This window comes from Zingiber officinale, chromosome 9B (assembly GCF_018446385.1).
Source record: "Zingiber officinale cultivar Zhangliang chromosome 9B, Zo_v1.1, whole genome shotgun sequence".
In the NCBI taxonomy this organism is placed as follows: Eukaryota; Viridiplantae; Streptophyta; class Magnoliopsida; order Zingiberales; family Zingiberaceae; genus Zingiber; species Zingiber officinale.
In genome coordinates, this window is record NC_056003.1 from 55,117,611 (window position 1) to 55,129,740 (window position 12,130).

A 12,130-nucleotide genomic window follows, 5' to 3' on the forward strand; every position below is an offset into this window, starting at 1 on the left:
AAACAACATACAAGCATGAATATCAAGCTAACTTCATATCATATCATAAGGAGATTCATGAGCATACTAGATTAAGTTTTAACTTCCTTGAACCCTAAAATGGATCATGGTGGAAAGTCTCATGAAGAGGAAAATCAAGCTCTAACACATACAAGCATAAATATCTAGCTAAATTCATATCATATCATAAGGAGATTCATGATCATGCTAGGTTAAATTTTTAAGCTTCCTTGAACCCTAAATTTGTTCATGGCCGAAACCTTCAAGAAGAGGAAACCAAACTCTAAGCAACATGCAAGCATAAATATCTAGCTTAGTCCACATCATATCATAAGGGGATTCATGAGCATGCTAGATTTAAATTTTAAGCTTCCTTGAACCCTAAATTTGTTCATGGCCAAAACTTGCATGAAGAGGAAAATAAACTCTAACACATACAAGCATAAATATCTAGCTAAACTCATATCATATCATAAGGAGATTCATGAGCATGCTAGGTTAAATATTTAAGCTTCCTTGAACCCTAAATTTGTTCATGGCCGAAACTTGCATGAAAAGGAAAATAAACTCTAACACATACAAGCATAAATATCTAGCTAAATTCATATCATATCATAAGGAGATTCATGAGCATGCTAGATTTAGTTTAAAGCTTTCTTAGACACTAAAGTTTTCCATGGCCGAACCATAAAGAACCATGTGTCTAGATTTCAAGCAACATCAAAACATGATAACCCTAAGTTAGCTTTATATCATATCCTAAGGAGAGTCATGAACATGTTAGACTAAGGTTTAAGCTCTCCTAGGTCTTTCATTCACATCATGACCGAAACCCTATAGTGTAATACCACTAGGTTCCAACACATACAAGAATGCAAACACTTAGAATCGTTCATACCATTTCATAAAGAAGATCATGAGCATGATAACTTAAATTTATAACCTCTCCTAATCCATTATTTCAAGTCTTGGCCGAACACCTTATGAGCATGAAATTAAGTTTTAAGCAACATACAAGCATAAGAACACCAAACCAATCTCCTATCATAGCATACATATCATAGGGACATAGTGATCATGGTTAGTTTAGGTCTTATGCTTTCCTAGGTCTTTCATCTACACTTGGCCGAAAGTTCAGAATTATAGATCTAGGTTTTAAGTAAGCATACAACACAAGAACATTAAGTAGCTTCCTATACTAGGGTACTTGTCATAAAAACATAATGAACATGCTTATTTAGGTCTTGAACTTCCCTAAACCTTTTATTCATGTCTTGGCCGAACACCTTAGGAGCATGAAATTAAGTTTTAAGCAACATACAAGTATAAGAACACCAAATCAATCTCCTATCGTAGCATACATATCATAGGGACATAGTGATCATGGTTAGTTTAGGTCTTAAGCTTTCCTAGGTCTTTCATCTACACTTGGCCGAAAGTTCAACATGGTGACCTTAGGTTTTAAGCATTCTAATCTTATGGAAAACATAAATAACTTCTACCACAGGTGAGGGGATACTTACATCCTTTCGCTTGTTGTTCCTAAAGAAAGTGGTACCCTTGTGAGGAGGAAGAAGGAGCTTCTCTTCCTATTTCTCCCTTTTGTTTTCTCTTTCTTGTAAGGAGAAAACCTTGAGACTAGGAATTAGTTTTCTTGGAGAGAAAACCTTAGCTTGGATCTTGGAAATGAGGGAGAGAGAGCTCTATGTCTCAGTGTAGAATGAAGAAGGAGAAAGAAGGAGGAGGATGAAGAAGGAGGAAGAATTAACAACTTTTCTTTCTCTTGTCTTCTCTCAATCCTATTTATTCCTCATGTAAATGAAACATGTCCTCATTCATCCCCTCAACACCTCTATCTCTACCCTCTCTTAATTCCCACGAAATTAGAGGAAAAGAAGGAAGGAAAGCAACTTGGCTTTTGTTTGCTTCTTTCCTTAACCAAGAGGAAGAGGAGGTAAGCTACTTGGTTTTCTCTTGTTCCTTTACTTAACTATCTTCTTACTTTTAACTACAATTTCCATTCTTTTCTATTCATCTATTATTCATTACTCTAGTGGTTACCATACACCAATTTAACTCTATTATTTGTGGGAGGTTCAAGGTTCAAACCTTAACCTCACTTTCTTTTTATTTTATTTTGGTTTCTATTTCCATTTCTCTTTTTCTTTTATTCTAAAGGAAAGAAAATACTCATAGGTATAGCTTAACATTTCGTGGGTGTTACAGTACCCCATTCCTCATAGAAAGTTCATCCTCGAACTTAAAATAGATCCGGATACTTCCGTTTCATAACATCTTCTCGTTCCCAAGTGGCTTCTTCGAACCGTTGATTTTGCCACAGGACCTTTACTAAGGGTACTTCCTTTTTCCTTAGCCTTTTGACATCTCGATCCAATATCTGAACCGGTCGGCCCTCGTAGGTTAGGTCCTCTTGCACTTGTACTGTCCGTGGTTCGATCACTTGGTCCGTGCTCGGAATATATTTCTTTAGCATCGAAACGTGGAACACGTTGTGGATGGCTGACATCTCTTGAGGTAGCTCTATTTCATAAGCTACCTTACCAATTCTTTTTAGAACTTGATATGGCCCCATATAGCGCGGGCTTAGCTTTCCCTTCTTACCAAACCTCATTACTCCTTTCATAGGAGCTACCTTGAGGAATATTGAGTGTCCGACACTGAATTCCAATGGCCTTCGTCGCTTATCCGCATAATTCTTCTATCGACTCTGAGCAGTTTCTATTCTTTGATGGATGTTCTGTATAGCACGGGTGGTGTTATCGATGAACTCTATCTGGAATCCCATCTCTTTCTTTTCGCCGCCTTTGTACCAACATATAGGGGATCTACATTTCCTCCCGTATAGAGCCTCGTAGGGCGCCATTCCAATAGTAGCCTGGTAACTATTGTTGTAGGCGAATTCCGCTAAGCATAAATGTCGGCACCAGCTTCCTTTGAAGTCTAAGGTGCAAGCCCGTAACATGTCTTCTAGTACTTGGTTCACCCTTTCTGTTTGTCCATCGGTCTGAGGATGGAAGGCAGTACTGAATAATAGCTTTGTGCCAAGAGCCTTCTGAATACATTCCCAAAAATGTGAAACAAAGCGACCATCTCTGTCAGAAATGATGGTCTTAGGAATCCCATGTAATCTAATAATTTCCTTGACATATAATTGAGCCAGTTGCTCAATTGAATAAGTTATCTTGATTGCTAAAAAATGGGCGGATTTGGTTAATCTATCCACGATTACCCATATAGCGTCATAGCCGTTTGTTGTCTTAGGTAATCCTGAAATAAAGTCCATAGAGATATCTTCCCATTTCCATTCTGGAATTTGGACAAGCTGCAGTAATCCTCCAGGCCTCTGGTGTTCTACTTTAACCCTCTGACAGGTCAGGCAGGTACTGACGTACTGAGCCACATCTCTTTTCATACCGGACCACCAGAATTTATTTTTCAAATCTTGGTACATCTTGGTAGATCCCGAATGCATTGCATAGGGCGTTGAGTGAGCTTCTTCTAGTATCTTCTTTCGCAACTCTGGGTCGTCGGGAACACATAAACGACTCTTGAGGTATAATATTCCGCTGTCAGCGATACGGAATCCGTCATTCTTTCCCTCTAATACTTCTTGCTTTATCCGTTGGATGCTTAGGTCACGAGTTTGCTTCTCCAATACATAATCGAACAGCGTCGGTGCTATAGTCAGCCCCGTAGTACCAATTTTCCCTGGGTTCCCCAATGAACTCAAATATTGGTTCGGCTTCAGGTCAGAAAACCACTTTTATTTGACAGCACTCGATTGAAGCGCCGTACTTGCTCAGGAAATCCATGCCCAATGTACTGTGATAATCTTGCATGTCAAGCACTATCAGATCACAGTAGAGTTCTCTGTCTACGATTCTGATGGGTGCGGCTCGCAACATATGAGTAGATGACATTACTTCTCCCGAAGGCAGGGTTGTTAAGAATTTGCCATTTAAGGCTTGTGGTGGTATCTCTAACTTCTCCATGAAAGGTGTAGAGACGAAGGAGCGCGTCGCCCCAGTATCAAAAAACACATTAGCATATTGACTGAAAATAGACAGCTGACCTGTGACAACGGTAGAGGCACTTGCCACATCATCTTTGGTAAGAGAGAAAACCCTGGCGTTCGTCGTAGCTGGCGGGGCTTCCAATCTCCCTTGGTTAATCGGAGTTCCTTCAATGGCAGCCTGCATCAGGTGTAGCTGTGATGGCGCACTCCTATTCTGGTTATGCTGCTGGGATGGTGTCTGGGACTGGGTAGGGCAGTCTCTGGCCATATGTCCTTCCCGTCCGCAGCTGTAACACTTCCTCGTACCCTTGTGGCATACTCCGGAATGCTGCTTCCCACAAATGGTACACTGAGGGTACTTAGGTTGCTTATTTGCTGGTCCTCCTTTAGTGTTGTTCCATTGCTTCCTTTTTCCATTAGAGTTTCCTTTCCAGCTTGTTTTGGTACCCTGAGATTTCTGTCCTTGCGTCTGTTCCTGATTCTTATTCTCGTTCATCGCCTTCTGATAATGTTCAGTGATTAGGGCACTGCTGACCAGTTCTTCTATAGTCTGCGGTCTATTAATTCCGCCGGCCACATTCAATGTTATCTCGGGTCGAAGCATTTTCAGCATCAGTCTAACCCTTTCTCTTTCCGTGCTGACTAACTCTGGGCAGAGGCGTGCAAGACGGTTGAAGCGCTTCACTGCTTCGTTCACTGATAAGTCACCTTGCCGGAACTCGGTGAACTCGTCGTAATGCGGGTTCGTTACTTGCATATGGAAGAATTCCTCGAAGAACTCTGTCTCGAAGTCCGTCCAGTTCATTAGATTAATTTGTCTCTTAGACTTAACTCTTTCCCACCACATTCTTGCGTCTCCGGAAAAACAGAATGATACGCATTTGATCTTTTCCGATACAGGCCAGTCCAGCAATTCCACAATACTTTCCACTGTCTTGAACTAGGCTTGAGCGTCCCATGGCTCACAAGTACCCGAGAAGTTCTCCGATATCAGCCTTAGCCACTGTATCAAATAGGTCTCCTGTCGGACCACTGGGGCAGGGGCTACCGGTGGTACTGGTGCAGCTATTGGTATGACGGGCACTGCATTCTGATTTGCTGGTGGGGTGACAGGGTTTCCTTGCTGATTCATCAGAGCAGTGATTACTTGTTGTTGTTCCGTGATCTAACGCTGGAGATCTGTAACTACCTGGGTCAGATCCGGTGGGGTCGCTGTCTCATCGGCCCTGTTACCACGTCTTCTAGCCATATCTATTTTCATAAATAACAATAAGGCTAGCATAAGTCTAGAGTCATCCCTACTTATATTCGTGCACATTAAATATCACTTATCATACATAAAGGAAATCCATACCAGTCATACTTAGGTTCATGGATACTAAAACATTTTCTATCATACATAAATAAAATAGAGTAAGTACAGAAAGTCTTACTTGGAGCGGCAGGATGGAGGCTTGATGTGTGAGTAGCGAGAAGGCTAAACTTGGCTCTGATACCAACCTGTAACGCCCGCCCCTCCTGCTAGTATGGCGGGGTTACTTTACTTAACCCCTTACTATTTGCGGAAACATACGTGCATATTAAAATTTCTTTCGAAAGTATAACAGTAGAAATATCATGAAGTTATGCGGGACAATAACATAATAACTTAGTTCATGTCAATATAACAAAATAACATAAGCAGGTATTTTATTAGTCTTAGCCGAGCCACCACCACACACATCTCCTTGCCTCTCCTATAGCTCCCTTAGGTCATCCATTCTTTACCTTTATCTGCGGTACAAGGAAAGTAAGCTATAAGCACACAGGCTTAGTAAGATCCTTTCCTACCCACAAAATTCATATATCAAAGCATAAACACATAAGCATATAACCATGGAAATATGATCATCAACATCATATGGTGAATACATAGCATCATAACATATTATCTCATAAGGAACATCATGCTATATCATAAATCATCAAGTCATATAAATCATAAGGGCATAGCATGTCATATCATAAATCATAACATATCATCTCATAAAGTACATCATGCTATATCATATCATAAATCATCATGTCATATCATAAATCATATCATGCAAGATGTCTTTTAAAACATGTGTCATGTCATATGCAAGATGTCTTAAAACATATCATATAGTACTTGAACATAATATCATCATGAGGGCCCGGCTTGTACCACATACATACATAAATGCGCGTAATCCCTGGGACAGGGTAGCTAGCCCCGAACCTACTAGGGATCTAGGTCCGTACTACGACCGTCGACCTAGGGGCGTACTAAGGAGCCCATCCCTTTACTAGACCCATTCATAGTCTGTCGGCCTAGGGGCGCTTATGGAGCCCACCCTTGGTACAAGCCATACAAAGTAAAATAGCATATCATGGTTCATGTCATAACATAGGATATCATATCTTATCATATCATGAAGAGTGCTCTTAGTCCCCAAAGGGAAGCAACTCTTAGGCCTTCACTTATCATGTCATAAAGAGTGCACTTAATCCCAACAAGAAGGGAAGCAACTCTTAGGCCTTTGCTTATCATATCATAAAACATGCATATTTGGGCACATAGCACATCATAAGAGACATTATTATGCATGGATCATAAGCATACATAAATGAGCATATTATCTGTCATATCATAAAGCATGCATACTTGAGCACATATCACATCATAAGAGACATTATCATGCATGGTTCAGAGGTATACATAAATGAGCACATCACCTATCATAGAAAAGACATAATCATGCATGGAATCATTAAATAACATCTCTTAATTCATAACGTAGCATGTGAGGCACATCTAGGTTCCTAAACCCATTATGGCCGAAAGTTCAAGAGTATGAACTTAAACTCTAAAACAACATATAAGCATAAGAATCTCATGTTAACTTCATATCATATCATAAGGAAGGTCATAAGCATGTTAATCAAGTTTTTAAGCTTTCCTAGGTCTTGATCCTTATCATGGCCGAAAGTTCATGAAGAAGGAAAATAACCTCCAAACAACATACAAGCATGAATATCAAGCTAACTTCATATCATATCATAAGGAGATTCATGAGCATGCTAGATTAAATTTTTAGCTTCCTTGAACCCTAAAATGGATCATGGCCGAAAGTCTCATGAAGAGGAAAATCAAGCTCTAACACATACAAGCATAAATATCTAGCTAAATTCATATCATATCATAAGGAGATTCATGAGCATGCTAGGTTAAATTTTTAAGCTTCCTTGAACCCTAAATTTGTTCATGGCCGAAACCTTCATGAAGAGGAAACCAAGCTCTAAGCAACATGCAAGCATAAATATCTAGCTAAGTCGACATCATATCATAAGGAGATTCATGAGCATGCTAGATTTAAATTTTAAGCTTCCTTGAACCCTAAATTTGTTCATGGCCGAAAGTTGCATGAAGAGGAAAATAAACTCTAACACATACAAGCATAAATATCTAGCTAAATTCATATCATATCATAAGGAGATTCATGAGCATGCTAGGTTAAATTTTTAAGCTTCCTTGAACCCTAAATTTGTTCATGGCCGAAACTTGCATGAAAAGGAAAATAAACTCTAACACATACAAGCATAAATATCTAGCTAAATTCATATCATATCATAAGGAGATTCATGAGCATGCTAGATTTAGTTTAAAGCTTCCTTAGACACTAAAGTTTTCCATGGCCGAACCATAAAGAACCATGTGTCTAGATTTCAAGCAACATCAAAGCATGATAACCCTAAGTTAGCTTTATATCATATCCTAAGGAGAGTCATGAACATGTTAGACTAAGGTTTAAGCTCTCCTAGGTCTTTCATTCACATCATGACCGAAACCCTATAGTGTAATACCACTAGGTTCCAACACATACAAGCATGCAAACACTTAGAATCTTTCATACCATTTCATAAAGAAGATCATGAGCATGATAACCTAAATTTTTAACCTCTCCTAATCCATTATTTCAAGTCTTGGCCGAACACCTTATGAGCATGAAATTAAGTTTTAAGCAACATACAAGCATAAGAACACCAAACCAATCTCCTATCATAGCATACATATCATAGGGACATAGTGATCATGGTTAGTTTAGGTCTTAAGCTTTCCTTGATCTTTCATCTACACTTGGCCGAAAGTTCAAAATTATTGATCTAGGTTTTAAGTAAGCATACAACACAAGAACATTAAGTAGCTTCCTATACTAGGGTACTTGTCATAAGAACATAATGAACATGCTTATTTAGGTCTTGAACTTCCCTAAACCTTTTATTCATGTCTTGGCCGAACACCTCAGGAGCATGAAATTAAGTTTTAAGCAACATACAAGCATAAGAACACCAAACCAATCTCCTATCGTAGCATACATATCATAGGGACATAGTGATCATGGTTAGTTTAGGTCTTAAGCTTTCCTAGGTCTTTCATCTACACTTGGCCGAAAGTTCAACATGGTGACCCTAGGTTTTAAGAATTCTAATCTTATGGAAAATATAAACAACTTGTTCCACAGGTGAGGGGATACTTACATCCTTTCGCTTGTTGTTCCTAAAGAAAGTGGTACCCTTGTGAGGAGGAAGAAGGAGCTTCTCTTCCTAGTTCTCCCTTTTGTTTTCTCTTTCTTGTAAGGAGTAAACCTTAAGACTCCTTCTTAGGAATTAGTTTTCTTGGAGAGAAAACCTTAGCTTGGATCTTGGAAATGAGGGAGAGAGAGCTCTATGTCTCGGTGGAGAAGGAAGAAGGAGAAAGAAGGAGGAGAAAGAAGAAGGAGGAAGAATTAACAACTTTTCTTTCTCTTTTCTTCTCTCAATCCTATTTATTCCTCATATAAATGAAACATGTCCTCATTCATCCCCTCAACCCCTCTATCTCTACCCTCTCTTAATTCCCACGAAATTAGAGGAAAAGAAGGAAGGAAAGCAACTTGGCTTTTGATTGCTTCTTTCCTTAACCAAGAGGAAGAGGAGGTAAGCTACTTGGTTTTCTCTTGTTCCTTTACTTAACTATCTTCTTACTTTTAACTACAATTTCTATTCTTTTCTATTCATCTATTATTCATTACTCTAGTGGTTACCATACACTAATTTAACTCTATTATTCGTGGGAGGTTCAAGGTTCAAACCTTAACCTCACTTCCTTTTTATTTTATTTTGGTTTCTATTTCCATTTCTCTTTTTCTTTTATTCTAAAGGAAAAAAAAATACTCATAGGTATAGCTTAACATTTCGTGGGTGTTACAACTATATCTTGAATGTGCGCAGTGAGTTCGTCCATAACTAGTGTAAAAAGATAGGGACTTATAGCTGCTCCTTGATGTAACCCAATCTTTATTGGAAATGCTTCAGTTACTCCGCCTGAAGTCTTTACTCTGGTTGTTACATTCTCATACATATCCTTAATTAGTTCAATATATGTTACGCTAACACCTCTCTTTTCTAAAATTCTCCATATCATTTCTCTTGGACCTCTATCATAAGTTTTTTCTAAGTCAATAAATACCATGTGTATATCTTGTTTTTGCTCTCGATATTTTTTAATTAATTGTCTAAGAAGATGTATAGCTTCTATTATCGACCTTCTAGGCATGAACCCAAATTAATTTTCTGTCACTGTGGTTTCCTTCCTTAAAATTTTTTTCTATTACTTTTTCCTAAAGTTTCATAGTATGACTCATTAGTTTAATACCCCTATAGTTTGCACAATTTTTTATGTCTCCCATGTTCTAATATAAGGGAACTAGAGTACTTATCCTCCATTGATCAGGCAATTTTCATTTTCAATATCATGTTAAATAATTTTGTAAGTCATTCAATACCTGTTTCCCTAAGCACTTCCATACCTCTATCGAAATATCATCTAGTCCAACGACTTTTCCATTATGCATCTCATTTAAAGTTTGTTTTACTTCTGAAGTTTAAATTCTACAATAAAAATTAAAATTTCTATGCTCATTTGACCTACTTAAATTACATAAGTTAAGTTGGTCACCTAAACCTTCATTAAAAAGTTGATGAAAATACCTCTTCCACCGCTCTTTTATTTCTCCATCGTTTACTAATACCCTATTACATTCATCTTTAATACATTTTATTTGGCTAAGATCTCTTGTTTTCCTTTCTCTCACTTTAACTATTCTATAAATGTCTCTTTCCACTTCTTTTGTATCCAATTTTTGATATAATCATTCAAAAGTTTCATTTTTTTCTTCACTCACTACTTTCTTAGCTTCTTTTTTGGCTATTATATATTTTTTTAAGTTTTCCTCGTCCTTACAAATATATAATTCCTTATAAGCTATTTTTTTCCTTCACTTTCTCTTGGACTTTCTTATTCCACCACCAAGATTCTTTATTTAGTGGTGCATGTTCCTTTGACTCACCGAGTACACTCTTAGCTACTATTTTCAACTTTGATACCATCTTATCCCATGTTGTATTAGAGTTATCATATATTTCACCTAATGGTTGTACTTCTACCTTCTCCTTAAATATATTTTGCTTCCCGCCCTTTAACTTCCACCACTTAATTCTAGGAATCGTATATATTTTCTTTCTATTGATACTATATTTGAGGCATATATCCAATACTACTACCCTATGTTGGGTAGTTAAGCTTTCTTCAGGGATGACTTTGCAATCTTTACAAATCTTTCTATCCTTTTTCTTAACCATAAGAAAGTCAATTTGTGATTTATTATTACCACTTTTGAATGTGACTAAGTGTTTTTCTCTTTTCTTAAAAAATGTATTAGCTAATATAAGGTCATATGCTATCACAAAATCTAATATAGTTTTCCCTTCCTCATTCCTCGTTCCAAACTCATAATTCCCATGTACTCTCTCATATTCCTTATTTTTCACTCTGACATGCCCATTTAGATCACCTCCTATTAAAATCATTTCATTTAGTGGAATATTTTGTAATATTTCATCTAAGTCCTCCAAAAACCTTGATTTGATATCTTCATCTAATTCTACATATGGTGCATATACGCTAATTATATTCATAATTTCTTTCGCCACTATTATTTTAAGGGCTATAATTCTATCTCCTTTTCTAACTACTCCTGCAACTTCATCCTTTAACAAACTATCTATAATAATACCTACTCTATTTCTTGCTTTACTTTTTCCAGTGTACTATAACGTAAAACTCGAGTTCTCTATCATCTTTGCTTTCTCGCCTACCCATTTTGTCTCTTGTACACACAAAATACTAATTCTTCTTCTAATCATCATATCTACTACCTCCATCGATTTACCAGTGAGAGTTCCTATGTTCCATGTTCCAAATTTTAGATTATTAGTTTTTCTATCATATTTGTTCTTATCCAACCTATGATGTGTGAACTCTTGCTTATTTAACACTACACCCAAGTTCTCATGGAGATGTAGCAGTCTTTGCTTAGACGTTACAGACGGACCTTGTAACGTGAACTCTTGCATATTTACACTACACCCAAGTTCTGGAGATATAGCGGTCCTCGTCAAGACGTTACAGTCGGACCCTGCAATGCGTTCCTTCCGGGGAACAACCTAGCATTAGCACAATAGTTTAATGGATCCATTCATTGAATATTTGTCATAGTTTTGACGCTATCTGGCAACCTAACGCAACCCTCCTCCTTTATCCGGGCTTGTGACCGACCATGACCGGTCGTCATGGGCGGAGTTAATCAGCATGTCAATACAGTCAACAAAATATCCCCTACCATACATACTCTACATGTATATATACAACAGAGTATAGAATTCCAAAAGCCAAGACTGTTGATGTGTGACCGCAAGCGCACGGTTGTCATCAAGTAATAAAAATAATAAGTCGATCCCACGAGAATTGAGGACGATTAAAAGTTAATTGGTTTTACACTTCAAATTTAGTTAGACAATAGTTGGTAAACAAGTTTTCTGGGATTTTCAACTAAGATGCGAAAATAAAAGTAAAGAAAGATAACTGAGGAAGTCCTTAGTGTTGGATCGAAAGTGCTAGAGGGGGAGGGGGTGAACATGGCTAATTCGTTCGTTTCAAAAAACTTTCGAGTAATATACAACGTAAATAAAATAATGTACATGAACACCAAG